Here is a 16199-nt window from a genome sequence, read left to right on the forward strand (position 1 = left end):
AGAAAATATACTTGGTAAAATCAATGTTAATATTTTGTGTCATGTAAAACAGAGCAATATTTCCCAAAACGTCTCCTTGGCTCATCTGTTATTCTATATAAATTGGGGAGCTGGGGGGGGGATGAATGTAAAATAGACATTGGTCTGCTTGATGCTGCCAGCCTACCATGTAAAGCTCTGTATTGATCCAATCATGGTTGATGCACAAAGAGAAACTCGGGCTGGTGAATCAACTGCTGGACTCTGCACTGGGAATAATAAAGAGGTAACCGTGCAGAATCAAAGATTGACACGGATTGTGAATCTACAAGACTGTTCAATCTCACTCGTTTCTGCCAATACATCGTCGGAAAGCCCAACAGAGGAATATCGTGGGTTTCGGGAGATCTCTCACTCTCATGATTGAATGGCGGAGTAGACTTGATGGGCCAAATGGCCTCATTCTGCTCCTGTCACTTATGACATGATCTCCTTACGAGTCCGCGGACTCGTAAGGAGATCATGTCATAAGTGATAGGAGCAGAATTAGGATATTTGGTCCATCAAGTCCACTCCGCCATTCAATCATGGCTGATCTATCTAACCCCATTCTCCTGCCTTCTCCCCTTAACCCCTGACACCTGTCCCAAAACAAGAATCCATATATCTCTGCCTTAATCAGATCCATCAGATTCACATCGGAGAGCACCAATTTATATAACTTCAGGACACAGAAGGAGGCTATTTTCCCCATCATGTCTGTGTTGGTCAGATACTTCTCACTGGGCCTGGCTGCATCTCCAAGGTTCAGAGCAACAGTGGGTCCCAACGCATCAGGTACACACCCATGTCCTACTGAGGGTCTCAACCTCTTCCACCCCTTCAGATCTCCACACACTGTGGATGAAACAATTGTTCCACATTCTCCCCCTCCCCAAAATCCTTTTATCAATAAAGTGAATTAGAGATACAGGTACAGAAGTATGAAAACGCATCCATCCAGTTTCAGGGACAATTTCTTCCCACCCACTATCAGGCAACTGAACCATCCTGCCTAGAGAATGGTCGACCTACCATGTACCTAATTGGAGACCCTCAGCTTATCTTTTATCGGACTTTACTGGACATGCACTAAACATTATTCCCTTTATCGTGTATCTGTACACTGTGGACAGCTCAATTGTAATCATGTATTCACAAAATGCTGGAGTAACTCAGCAGGTCAGGCAGCATCTCAGGAGAGAGGGAATGGGTGACGTTTCGGGTCGAGACCCTTCTTCAGACCGATGTCAGGGGGGGCGGGACAAAGGGAGGATATAGGTGGAGACAGGAAGATAGAGGGAGATCTGGGAAGGAGGAGGGGAAGAGAGGGACAGAGGAACTATCTAAAGTTGGAGAAGTCGATGTTCATACCACTGGGCTGCAAGCTGCCCAGGCGAAATATGAGGTGCTGTTCCTCCAATATCCAGTGGGCCTCACTATGGCACTGGAGGAGGCCCATGACAGAAAGGTCAGACTGGGAATGGGAGGGGGAGTTGAAGTGCTCGGCCACCGGGAGATCAGTTTGGTCAACGCGGACCAAGCGCAGGTGTTGAGCGAAGCGATCGCCGAGCCTGCGCTTGGTTTCGCCGATGTAAATAAGTTGACATCTAGAGCAGCGGATGCAATAGATGAGGTTGGAGGAGGTGCAGGTGAACCTCTGTCTCACCTGGAAAACCATGTATAGTCTTTTCACTGTCTGGATAGTACGCAACAAAAAAACATTTCATTGTATCTCGGTATATGTGAAAATAATAATAAAAAACTCAATAAACTAAAGAAACAGTATAATTATATTTATTAATTCAACTGTTTTCCGCTCTTCATGTTATTGCTCTAAGACAACCTTAAACTTAAGATAAACACAAAATGCTGGAATAACTCAGCAGAACAGACAGCATCTCTGGATAGAAGGAATGGGTGACGTTTTGGGTCGAGACTCTACTTCAGAGATTCCTTCTATCCAGAGATGCTGCCTGTCCCACTGAATTACTCCAGCATTTTGTGTCTATCTTTGGTGTAAACCAGCATCTGCAGATCCTTCCTACTACCTTACATTTGTCATGTTCAGACTGCTTTCCTGTGTTATCTTTTTGCCTTAAATATGTATTTGTTGTAAATAATGTATTAATGTGTTTCATGTGAATAAGAAGAGTATTTCACTTTGGATAGGGAACATAAATTGGTGGGCACAAGGGCATGTGGGTTTTGTTTCACCATGAAGTTAAACTTCCCTTAAATTCAAGCTCAATTTTTTTTAAAAGGAACAATTTAACGATAGTTTTTCCAGCAAGATAGCTAAAGAAAGATTTCTGATCTCAGGGACTGATTAATTTAGCATCAACCTTTAAACTATTTAACTATACTTATGCCTAAAATAGTAACTACCTTCTGAATGCTGGACTGCTTTATTTAAATCCCTACAAGCCAACAGCTTTAAGATTTTTTTAGGGAGAAAATGTTGTCTTTCTGAATCACCATTTGAAAGCCATTATTCTGAGTTCAAAATACCACTGCCATTTTCTTTGTAAATGAGTAAAGGAAACCACCCAAAATCTGGTTGCATGCCAACAATTTCATTATCCACTCAACACGTTTTTGAACGCACTGCCAGTCAGTGGGATGACTAATTGTGCTTTTCTTAATCGACTGCTCCCTCCTGATGTATTTTCAATGCACTGGGATTGATGGACAAAAACACTGATGAAGCCAATTATTTGTGCTGATTAAATCAAACTCTGTGTGTCTTCCACTCATTCCTATGCCACAGTGTACAATGCTCTCCGAGTTAATAGGATCAACTCAACATTTCTTTTTAAATTATGAAATAATTTTCTTTGATATTTGGTAATCTTTTCCGTTTCTTCATTGTACCGAATCAATGATCATTTTGAACATTGCTCTGTTCTTAACTAGTTAGCCACAAGCTTGGAATTAGAGTGGGTGGCACGGTGGTGCAGCGGTAGAGATCCATGGCCTTACAGCGCCAGAGACCCGTGTTCAATCCTGACTACCGGGACTGTCTGTACGGTATTTGTACGTTCCCCCTGTGACCTTGTGGGTTTTCTCCGGGCGCTCCGGTTTCCTCCCACACTCCAAACATGTGCAGGTTTGTAGGTTAATTGGCTTTTGTAAAAATTGTCCCTGGTGTGTAGGATAGATTGCTGGTCGGCATAGATTCGGTGGGCCGAAGGGCCTGTTTCCACACTGTATCTCTAAACTAAATAAACTAAAAGGGTCTCGACTTGAAACGTCACCTATTATGTTTCCCAGTGAAGCGTCTGAAGAAGGGTTTTGACCCAAAACATCACTTATCCATGTTTGCCAGAGATGCAGAAATTTCTCCAGTACTTTGTGTTTTTATAGTCAACAGAGGTTGGGCTGAATGGTAGTATTTTTGGACTGGGGTTTAGTTTAGTTTAGTTTTGTTTATTGTCACGTGTACCGAGCGAGGTACAGTGAAAAGCTTTTGTTGCGTGCTAACCAGTTGGCGGTAAGTGTACACATGATTACAATCTACAGTGTACAGATACATAACACAGGGAATGATGTTTCGTGCATGATAAAGTCCAACAAAGTCCGATTAAAGATAGTCCGAGAGTATCCAATGAGGCAGATAGGAGCTCAAGACCATGTTACAGTTATTGGTAGGATGGTTCAGTTGCCTGATAAATTGTGGACAGACACAAAATGCTGGAGTAACTCAACGGGACAGGCAGCATCTCTGGAGAGAAGGAATGGGTGACGTTTCGGGTCGGGACCCTTCTTCAGACTGAGAGTCAGGGGAGAGGGAGTCTAGAGATATGGACGGGTAAGGTGTGAAAACGACAGATCAAAGCAGACGAAGAGAAGGAAATGTAGAATGGTTCAATGTTAGCTGAGGGGAAGGTGACAAGGACGCATACAATCAGTAAAATTAATCAGAAGGACTGTGAAACTAGTCGGAGAACTGGGGTGGGGGAGGGACGGAGAGAGAGGGAAAGCAAGGGTCACTTGAAGTTAGAGAAATCAATATTCATACCACTGGGTTGTAAGATAGACACAAAAGGCTGGAGTAACTCAACGGGACAGGCAGCATCTCTGGGGAGTAGGAATGGGTGACGTTTTGGGTCGAGACCCTTCTTCAGACTGGCTGCCCAAGCGAAATACGAGGTGCTGTTCCTTTAATTTGTGTTGGGCCTCACTTGACAGACAAATTGATAAATTGTGGAGTTCCCCTGGTCTTATGCTTTTTTATTGATCCATATTATTGATTAGACTTCAGACTGAAGGAGTTTGGCTTCTCCTCTCCACCCACTTTAGAAAATGCCTTTCCTCTCCAGATTGTAATTGTCCAAACCTTTCAGTGACATTCTGTTCCGCCATAAAACCGGGTGCTTCATCCGATTAGTTTCCTTGTGTGGAATACGTAATTACATTTTTTATTCAGAAACACTTTTCTGTGATGTGCACAGATACTGTGTATTTTACTGCTGTGGTGATGGAAGGTTTTTGCTCAGGTTGGATGCTTGCATCCAGTTTTGGATCGCTGAGATGAATAATCTCAACTGAGCTGGCAGAGTTCCAGTCTGTGCTTGTTCCATTTCCCCCCCAAAAGACTCTCCATCCAGCCCCTGTCATCATCTCTCACCCCACTGAACCTCCATGGTCGATCAATCACCTCACGTAGGTTCGACCACCGTCAAAGCAAAACCTTCACAACACCCACCTTCCTCTCTTCTTTCAACGTTCGTGAGGGCTCATTACCGCCAGGGAGATCTCATGCAATCTGTCATCTCCATCAAGAAGGGTCTCGACCAGGAGTTTTACTGAATGTACACCTCGTTGTCTCCTTCCCCTCGGCTAACGTTGATCCATTCTATTTTCCTTGACCTTCGTCCCCTTTGATATCTCATTTTCACACCTTACCCTTCCATATCTCTATGTCTCCCTCTCCCCTGACTCTCAGTCTGAAGAAGGGTCTCGACCGGAAACGATGCTGCCTGAGTTGGGTTTTTTTTTTAGATACAGCGCGGAAACAGGCCCTTCGACCCACCGAGTCCGCGCCGCCCAGCGATCCCCGCACATTAACACTATCCTACACACACTAGGGACAATTTTTACATTTACCCAGTCAATTAACCTACATACCTGTACGTCTTTGGAGTGTGGGAGGAAACCGAAGATCTCGGAGAAAACCCACGCAGGTCACGGGGAGAACGTACAAACTCCGTACAGACGGCGCCCGTAGTCAGGATCGAACCTGAGTCTCCGGCGCTGCATTCGCTGTAAGGCAGCAACTCTACCGCTGCGCCACCGAGTTACTCCAGCATTTTGTGTCTATCTTCGGTGTAAACCAGCATCTGCAGTTCCTTCCTACAGCTATCTTTAGTTTAGCTTTAGTTTGGTTTAGAGATACAGCGTGGAAGCAGGCCCTTCAGCCCACCGAGACTGTGCCGACCAGCGATCCCTGCACTCTAACGCTATCCTACACACACGAGGGACAATTTACAATTTTACCGAAGCCTATAAACCTGTACGTCTTTGGACTGTGAGAGGAAACCGGAGCACCCGGAGAAAACCCACGCAGGTCACGGGGAGAAGGTACAAACTCCGTACAGACAGCACCCGTAGTCGGGATCGAACCCGGGTCTCTGGCGCTGTGAGGCAGCAACTCTACCACTGCGCCACCGCGCCGCCCCATTTCTATGTCTTTCTTTGCCCCCTACCTTTATCTATGATAAACTTGTCCCTGCTTTTGAGATCAGAGAGTGCCCCTGGTGGATTTCTGGAGAGGCTTTTGTTGTGGAATGAATCAGACTGACTGTAGTCTGTGCATTGAGCTCCACCACATCAACCATCACAGGTGGAAGGAACAAATCATAAAAAATATCTTTCAACAAAATCAAAACCTCTGCAGCCCTGTAATAACACCACAACCTGCACAGCTCTAATCCGCAGAGCAAGACTGCCCGGGAGATTGGTTATATCCAATCATTTGACACAAGAATAGGAATATGTACAACAGGAAGCTTTACCCTTTGCAGCAAAGAAATGAGAATGAGGAAAGAGCTTCCAGCAGGGATTCAGACTCAAGTGACCTTTACTTTACAAACACAAAGTAGATTACATCCTGAGAACATAATACGTGCATTTGTTCTGTTAAATACAGGTTATTATCTGTTGAAAAAGCAAGCTGCTGGAGGAACTCAGCAGGTCAGGCAGCATCTGTGGAGGGAAATGGACAGACAATGTTTTAGGTCGGGGTTCATCAAGTTGATGAAGGGTCTCAATAACTCACCTGATCCACCGGGTTCCCTCCACGGTTTGGTTTTTAACTCAAGATTCCAGCGTCTGCAGATTTGTGCGTCTCCACTCTAATCATTTCCAGATTTGTGGTGTTGATGGTCATCCATTTCTATGTAAATGTCTGTTACTTGAAGTTTGTGGTTTAAAAAAAATGCCCTCAGCAACAATGCAAGGCAAAACAGCAGTGGACAGACACAGTGAATAAGCCCTGTGGCAATTTCTGCATCAGTTAATGATTACAGATCAACCAAAACAAAAAGTACTAGAGGAACTCAGATGGGTCAGGCTGCATCTGTGGAGGGAATAGACAGATGATGATTCAGGACTAGACCCTTCTTCAGACTGATGACAGGACTGATGAAGGGTCCCGACCTGAAACATCATCTGACCATTCCCTCCCCAGTAGGGTTGCCAACTGTCCTGTATTAGCCGGGACATCCCATATTTTGGGCTAAATTGGGTTGTCACGTACGGGACCGCCCTTGTCCTGTATTAGGCCCGGGGGGCACTGTAGGCCCCGACGTTTTAAGCCCTGATGCTGTAGGCCCCGACATTTTAGGCCAGAACACTTTAGTTCTCGACAGCCTAGGTCCGGACACCGTAGATCTGGACAGTGTAGGTCCCGACAGTGTAGGCCCGGAGGCCCAGGGGTTGCGTAGCAACTCGCCTCCCGGCCCCGGCGGCTGCCATTGGTGGAGCGGGAGCACGTAGCCGCTTTCTGGGTGAGGTCACGTGGGGTGCGGGGCGGTGACATCACCTTGTCCCTTATTTGGGAGTGAGATAGTTGGCAACCCTACTCCCCAGATGTAGCCTGACCCGCTGAAGTCCTCCAGCACTTTGCTGTTGCTCATAATTCCAGCATCTGCAGCTTCTTGTGCCCCCAATGGTTACAGATGATTTATCTAGTGGTCAAACAGGCAGCACATAACTGCATCGTGATTTACTGAGTGTGATAGTTAAAGTGAGCCATTTACATTCCAATTATCTGATATCGTTTTATTATCGTGGTTACACAGGGAAACACAAATTAATCCCTCAGCAACAAGTTGGTTGTGTGGAGTCCACATTCAAAAGGCTGGAGCAATATGGAAAAGGATGGGAATCTCTTTGAAACTTACCGAATAATGAAAGGCCTAAATGGAGTGGATGTGGAGAGGATGTTAGTGCAATAGTCTAGGACCAGAGGACCTAGCCTCAGAGTCAAAGGATGTTCCTTTAAAATCCTTTAAAATCAAGACGAGGGGAAATTTCTTGAGTAAGAGGGTGGTGAATCTGTGGAATTCATTGCTACAGACCTCTGTGGAGGCCAAGTAATTGTGTCTTTCTTAAAGTGGAGATTGATAGGTTCTTGTGCAGGAAGGAACTGCAGGTGCTGGTTTAAATGGAAGGAAGGGACAAAAAGCTGACAGGTTCTTGATTAGTAAGGGTGTGAAAGGCTATGGGGAGAAGGCAGGAAAGAAAATACAAATAAAAAGAAAGATAATAATAATAATAATTATAATAATGCATTACATTTATATAGCGCTTTTCTAAACACTCAAAGACGCTTTACAGGGTTTACTAAAACATAGAAAATAAAATAAATAGATAAATAAGTAAACGAACAGAAAAAGGAGACAGAAGGTGAGGTGACGGTCAGTGGTTGAAGGCAGTGCTGAACAGGTGAGACTTCAGTGATGTTTTGAATGAGGTGAGTGAGGAGGAGTCTCTGACGGTTTGGGGTAGTGAGTTCCAGAGTGTGGGAGCAGCGATGGAGAAAGCCCTGTTCCCCCCAGGATCTGAGTTTGGTCCGGATGGGGGGGGGGGAAATGCAGCATCTGTGGAGAGGGAACAGAGTTATCATTTCAGATTGATAATCTTTCGTCGGAACTGAGGAAGGGTAGAAATTGAAGGTGTTTTAAGTTGCGGGGAAGTGGGTATGTTGTAGACAGCAAAGGGAATGTCTGTGACAGAGTGGAGATGAATGGCAGAGGAGGTGGTGCTGGTGTCTGAGAGAGGGCAGTGAGGGCTCATTAATCACACCCGATCTGTTCGGAGAAGGTGGACGTACAAGATAAATGGGAACAGATTAGAGAGAGAAAGAAAAAGTGTGGGACCTGATACACACACGAGAAGCAGCGCACACTCCGGATATTGGAAAACTAAAATTAAAAAGGGGGAAGAGGCTAATCTTTTGCTGGTCCACATGTCAGACAGGGTCACGGGAACAACCTAGTCTTTTTCTGGGCCAACCATCTAACGCAACCTCAGCAGAGAAATCTGGTGTTGAATATCAAAAAAATGTTTATTGACCTTGATTAAAAAGCAGCATTTGATGAAATTCTTCACCTTACTGTTCATTTAACGACCTGAAATTATTACAAAGAATCAGGGCGTAACGGTGGCGCAGTGGTAGAGTTGCTGCCTTACAGCGCCAGAGACCCCGGTTCGATCCTGACTACGGGCGCTGTCTGTACGGAGTTTGTATGTTCACCCCGTGACCTGCGTGGGTTTTTTGCAGGTGCACTGGATTCCTCCCACATGTACAGGTTTGTAGGTTAATTGGCTTCGATAAAATTGTAAATGTTACCTGGTGTGTAGGATAGTGTTAGTGTACGGGGTGATCGAGGGTCGGCATGGACTCAGTGGGCCGAAGGGCCTGCTTCAGCACTGCATCACTAAAGCCTAATGTGTAAAACAATCAGAAAGGGAAAGGTAGACACAAAATGTTGGCGTAACTCAGCGGGCCAGGCAGCATCTCCGGAGAGAAGGAATGGGTCGAGACCCTTCTTCAGACTGAAAGGGAAAGGGTTTGTTTTATGGGGAGTTCAGTTTAGTTTATTGTCACATGTACCGAGGTACAGTGAAAAGCTTTTCGAGTATAAGAGTACTTAAACAGTATATCAGAAGGACTGATACACTGTTCTTTCATTATAAGTCCCTTTAGACCACGGCATGAATGAAATTGGCCCATTTTAGTGCAAAGGAGTCCCCTGTAACTGAACCCTCCCACCACTGGTGGTGCTGCAGCTTGGGATGGAGATGGGAATCCCTACAGTAATGGTGGTGTCCATTAGAAATGGGCCCATGTTTAATGGGAACATTTAATTTAATTTTGTGTTCTGATGACTTAATCTTGCAGTTCATGAAATTAAGTAATAAAATTAAATACTCTTACGTATACCTTAATATTTTTTCCTGACACTATCAGCCACGGTGAAATATGCAACCAATGCTTATGTGAAATGGCCAAATGGCAACACCATTATCACCATAATTCTTTTACTTATGCTTATAAAGTAAAGCAAAAAAATAATTGAAAGATAGACTGACAAATATTTGCCACGGGGTTTAAAGCTAATTCAATCTTACAGTTCAGTGATTTCCATAATATTATTAAAAGCATTTTGCTGCTTTTACCTTTTTGGTTGTATGCCAGCTATTATGTGTCTGCACCCACTGGAAACGGGTCTAGTAAATAATACGCTCATCTTTTTAAAACGAAAGGCCATTGGTGACAAGCTTCACTACTCTGAGATAATTTGACAGCAACAATACCAATTTAGTTTGGTTTAGGAAGGAACAGCAGATGCTGGTGTACACCGAAGATAGACGCAAAATGCTGGAGTAACTCAGCGGGACAGGTGGCATCTCTGGAGAGAAGGAATGGGTGACGTTTCGGTTCGAGGAGAAGAGTCTCAACCCGAAACGTCACCCATTCCTTCTCTCCAGAGATGCTGCCTGTCCTGCTGAGTTACTCCAGTCCAATAAAGTCCGATTTAAGAGGTCTCCAATGAGGTAGATGGGAGGTCAGGACCGCTCTCTGGTTGGTGAGAGGACGGTTCAGTTGCCTGATAACAGCTGGGAAGAAACGGTCCCTGAATCTGGAGGTGTGAGTTTTCAAATTTCTGCACCTGGTGCCTGGTGAGAGAGGGGAGAAGAGGGAGTGACTGGTCCTTGGCTGTGCTGGTGGCCGTGCAGTCGTTGCAGCAAGAATCTGTCCAGGCCCACAATTAATTTGTTCCAATGAAGTTTCTGCAGGAGTTCACCTCTGTATGAAAGGTTAATCCGAGACTTCCGAGGAAAGTGTGTTGGCCCCAGGGTAGGCTCGGCTTTGATGAAGGTCTGATCCAATGTATAAGCCGGTGATTGGACCAACTGCATGCTATTTATTTCATTAATTTATCACAGATTGTAAAATAAATTAGGTTGTGCCACAGGGAAGTGGCTTCCCTGCACATTTCCATTCAGGGCACCCATACATCAATCAGTACAGGCACACGTACAGTCGGACCGTGAAGCACTGTCAGGTTTGACGCTAATGAATTTTGCTTTTAAACCTATGAAGGGCACAGTGCAAAAAGAAAAAAGAAAATACATCATGACTCGGCCCGATTTTGATTCTGTTTTTTAGTTTTGATTCAAGTCTGGGCACCATGTTTTAGGAAAGATGTTGTCAAGCTGGAAAGGGTACCGAGAAGATTTACGAGGATGTTGCCAGGACTCGAGGGTCTGAGCTACAGGGAGAGGTTGAGTAGGCTGGGTCTCTCTATTCCTTGGAGCGCAGGAGGATGAGGGGTGATCTTATGGAGGTGCATAAAATCATGCAAGGAATAGATCGGGTAAATGCACAGTCTCTTGCCCTGAGTAGGGGAATCGAGCACCAGAGAACATAGGTTTAAGGTGAAGAGGAATAGATTAATAGATTTAATAGTCAAGTCAAGTCAAGTCAAATTTATTTGTCACATACACATACACGATGTGCAGTGAAGTGAAAGTGGCAATGCCTGCGGGTTGTGCACAAAAAGAATTACAGTTACAGTATGGCGAGTCCGAAACTTGCTAGTTGTAGACGAAGTTTATTGCAGCCGCAATACACGAATACAGAATCAAAACAACAAGTTACAGGACAACCAATATAAACTTACTGTCTTCCTTGAAGACTTCGCCGAACTGGCTAAATCGGGCGCCAAACGCGCACCTGACATCGCTGGCCAATCAGCGATGTCGTTTGCTGGACCAATCCTCATGGTCGCGTTCCCACGTGACCTCGCTGGCCAATCCGAGGGTTCGACGACCTGGACCATTCTCTATGGTCGCTACATGACCCCCCCCAGAACCCGAGGTGCGGAACCTAGCAGGGAGCCGGATTTCGCGACCATAACGAGTACGGAGAGGGACAGCCTGAACCGCAGGAGCCGGAGGTTCCGGACTTGGTGGAACAGCCGGAACGGGAGGTTCTGGAGGAACTACCGGAACGGGGGGTCCTGGAGGAACTGCCGAAACGGGGGGTCCTAGGGGAACTGCCGAAACTGGAGGTCCCGGAGGAACTGTCGGAATGGGGGTTTGTGGACCGGGCGGAACTAACGGAGGTTGGCCTCTTCTAGGGGTTTGACCGACCAGGACTGGTTGATCTGGGTCCAAATGGGCAGGTTTGAGCCGGGACACCGAGACGAGTTCACTCTTGCCGCCCATGTCTAAGGTGAAAGTAGCCGTTCCCTTACGTAAAACCCGAAACGGCCCTTGATAGACCCTCTGCAACGGGGCGCGATGGGCATCTTTACGCAAAAAAACAAACTCACAGTCCTTCAGGGAAGACGGTTCATGTACCATGGGACACCCATGACGTGAAGTCGGCACTGGAGCCAGGGAGCCCACCCGTTCCCGGAGAGCTGCTAACGCTGATGGGACTGTAGGGAGCAGGGCTGAAGTGTCCGGAAACAGATCTCCAGGTACTCGAAGGGTCGAGCCATATACCAGCTCTGCGGACGACGCACCGAGATCTGGCTTAGGAGCCGTCCGGATGCCCAACAGAACCCAAGGGAGTTGGTCTACCCAGTCTGGGCCTTCAAGCCTTGCACAGAGGGACGCCTTAAGTTGGCGGTGGAACCTTTCTACGAGTCCATTTGCCTGGGGGTGATATGCAGTTGTGGGTTGTAATTTGGACCCGTACAGTTCCGCCAGCGCGGCCCAGAGGGACGAAGTGAACTGTGGTCCTCTGTCAGTTGTAATAACTGCCGGGACCCCGAAACGAGCTACCCAGTGAAGGGCCAAAGTCCTAGCACAAGACGCTGACGAGATATCACACAATGGGAAAGCCTCTGGCCACCGGGTGAACCGATCCACCACCGTGAGGAGGTGGGTGTAGCCCCGGGAGGAAGGCAAAGGCCCGACCAAATCCACGTGGATGTGGAAAAAACGAAAAGCCGGGACTTCGAAATCCTGTACGGGGGGCTGGACGTGGCGCTGGACCTTAGCGGTCTGACAGGGCACGCAGGAACGTGCCCATCCCGCTACCTGTTTCCGCAGGCCATGCCAGACAAACCTCGCTGCCACCAAGGCAGAGGTGGAGCGGATGGACGGGTGTGCCAGCCCATGAATGGCATCGAAAACCCGGCGCTGAAGGGAGGGCGGTACTACCGGCCTGGGGCGAGGAAGAGAAACATCGCACCAGACGTTCGTGCCCTCCGACCCACAAGCTACCTGGGCCAACTTCAATCCCGAAGTGGTGGACTGGTACGTCGAAACGGTATCCGCCAGGAGCTGTGCCTCCGCGAGCTCCTGGGGATCCACTTCGCAGTCCACCGCCGAAATAGGGGGAAAAGCAGGTCTAGACAGGGCGTCAGCAACGGCATTCAGCTTACCCGCGATATGACGGACATCTGTGGTAAATTCTGAGATAGCAGTCAGGTGCCGCTGCTGGCGGGCCGACCATGGGTCAGACAATTTCAAAAAAGCAAATGTTAATGGCTTGTGGTCCGTAAATGCCACAAATGGGCGGCCCTCGAGGAAATACCTGAAATGACGGACAGCTAAATGGAGAGCTAGAAGCTCTCGGTCAAATGCGCTATATTTCAGCTCGGCCGAATTTAGTTGCCGGCTGAAAAACGCTAAAGGCTGCCAACGGCCACCAACCTGCTGCTCCAGAACCCCGCCCACCGCCACGTCAGAGGCGTCAACCGTCAGGGCCGTGGGGGCGGAGGGGCTCGGATGGACCAGCATGGTGGCGTCTGCCAAGGCTGCCTTAGCTGCCGTAAAAGCCGACTCTGCGGCCGGGGACCACAACAACTCTACCGGATTACCTGCAAGGCATTGGAAAAGTGGGCGCAGGACTCGCGCCGCTGCCGGAACGAATCTATGGTAGAAATTAACCATTCCTACGAACTCCTGCAGCCCTTTTACTGTGGTAGGCCTGGGGAAAGCCCGGATAGCCTCCACCTTCTCTGGCAAAGGGACAGCGCCGGCAGAGGTAATTCTGTGACCTAGAAAATCGAGAGCAGGCAGGCCGAATTGACATTTGGAGGGTTGAATAATGAGCCCGTGGTCTTGGAGCCGCTGGAACACGGTCCGCAAATGGGCCTGGTGTTCCTGCACTGAGGGGCTGGCTACCAGGATGTCGTCTAAATAAATAAACACAAAGGGTAAACCCCTGCCCACGCGGTCCATCAGTCGCTGGAAAGCCTGTGCCGCGTTCTTTAAACCGAAAGGCATACGCAACCATTCAAACAACCCGAACGGAGTAATAGTTGCAGTTTTTTGTATGTACTCCGGTCGCACCGGAATCTGATGGTATCCTCGCACCAAATCGATTTTGGAAAACACCACCGCTCCTTCCAGTCCAGATGAAAAGTCCTGTAGGTGTGGTATGGGGTAGCGATCAGCCGTGGTGACAGCATTGAGACGCCGATAATCGCCACATGGCCTCCACCCCCCAGATGCCTTGGAGACCATGTGTAACGGCGAGGCCCACGGGCTGTCAGACTGACGAACAATTCCCATTTCCTCCATCTTCCTGAACTCCGCCCGTGCCACCACCAGTTTGTCTGGCGGTAGTCTCCTGGCCTGAGCGAAAACGGGAGGGCCTTCAGTGCGGATGTGATGGACTACACCGTGCTTAGCTGAAGGTGCGTCAAAACGTTGGACGAGCAGCTCTGGGAACTCTGCCAGAATCGCAGCATACGAGTCGGGGGCCGCGACGACGGCCTGGACAGTAGGGCTGGGCGAGGAGGCGATTGCCGGAGCGACGTGCTCGTCTTCAGCAGCGGGTCGGAGGTCGTTACCGCGGACATCAGGAACCAGTGAAAAAGCCCAGAGAAAATCTGCGCCCAGGATCGCTTGTTTGACGTCGGCTATGATGAATGGCCATTCGTACGTGCGGAGGCCTAAAGCAAGGGACATCTTCCGTGTGCCGAAAGTGCGAATTGGGCTGCCGTTAACCGCGATGAGGGTGGGACCTGTCTTACCCGATCTGGTTTCGAGGTCGGTCGGCGGCACTATGCTGACGATGGCTCCGGTGTCTACCAAAAATTCTGTGTCCGTGAATCGATCATGGACATAGAGGCGCCGGTTCTGGCCAATCGTAACTGCCCCTATGTACGATCGGCCGAGGCATTTCCCGCGAAGGTACAAGGCAAACGACAGTTGCGGGATTCGTTACCCCATCGTAGGTGATAATAGCACCAGCCGCGCTTGTGCGGATCTTTTTGGCGGGCTTTCGGGGAATTGGCGGGAGACGTGGCGCCATCTTTCCATCGCTGTGGCGTGGTCACCGATGTCGAGACTTTGTTGATGGAATCACTGGCCTTGTTTTTTCCCGCTATGAGCGCGTCCGCTTTCGCTGCATATGCTTCGGGGTCCTTAAAAGAACAATCCGTAAGCAGCAGTCGGACATCCTCGGGAAGTTTCTCGCGGAATGCCTGTTCAAACATCGGGCAATCCGTATGCTCACCGGCTAGCACCATCATTTCAGCCATGCGGACGGAAGGCAGTTGGTCTCCAAGCTCCGGTAGGTGCAGAAGTTTTGCCGCACCACCATGCTTATTTAACCCGAAGGTTCGCAGTAATGCCTTCTTCATGGTTTCGTATTTGTCTTCCGCAGGTGAAGTTATGATAAACCGCATCATGCGCTTGGTTGTGTCCGGCGATAGGGCGCTGACGAGGTAGAAGTACTTCGTGGAATCGTCCGACACCTTCTTTATGTGGAATTGAGCCTCGGCGTGGATAAACCAAGCTTGCGGTGCGTACGTCCAAAATAACGGAAGATGAACGCCTGCCGCGCCTGACTCCGGTGTGCCCTGCTCGGTCATCGTCAACGAGGCGTCGGGTTCCTGCTCAGTTGGTGATCGTCCAGATCACGTTCGGGGTCACCAATATGGCGAGTCCGAAACTTGCTAGTTGTAGACGAAGTTTATTGCAGCCGCAATACACGAATACAGAATCAAAACAACAAGTTACAGGACAACCAATATAAACTTACTGTCTTCCTTGAAGACTTCGCCGAACTGGCTAAATCGGGCGCCAAACGCGCACCTGACATCGCTGGCCAATCAGCGATGTCGTTTGCTGGACCAATCCTCATGGTCGCGTTCCCACGTGACCTCGCTGGCCAATCCGAGGGTTCGACGACCTGGACCATTCTCTATGGTCGCTACAACAGCATATAAATAAAGTTAATAAGTTACTATTAGTGTCGACAAAAATTTAGTCTCTGGGGTTATAAAAGTTGACAGTCCTGATGGCCTGTGGGAAGAAGCTCCGTCTCATCCTCTCCGTTTTCACAACGTGACAGTGGAGGCGTTTGCCTGATCGTAGCATCTGGAACAGTCCGTTACTGGGGTGGCAGGGGTCCCTCATGATCTTGCTTGCTCTGGATCTGCACCTCCTGATGTATAGGTCCTGCAGGGGGACGAGTGTAGTTCCCATGGTGCGTTCTGCCGAACGCAGTACTCTCTGCAGGGCCATCCTGTCCTGGGCAGAGCTGTTCCCAAACCAGACTGTAATGTTGCCGGACAGGATGCTCTCTACAGCCCCAGAGTAGAAGCAATGAAGGATCCTCAGAGACACTCTGAATTTCCTCAGTTGTCTAAGGTGGTAAAGGCGCTGCTTAGCCTTACCCACCAGTGCGGCAATGTGCG

This window comes from Rhinoraja longicauda, chromosome 32, assembly GCF_053455715.1.
Source record: "Rhinoraja longicauda isolate Sanriku21f chromosome 32, sRhiLon1.1, whole genome shotgun sequence".
Lineage (NCBI taxonomy): Eukaryota > Metazoa > Chordata > Chondrichthyes > Rajiformes > Arhynchobatidae > Rhinoraja > Rhinoraja longicauda.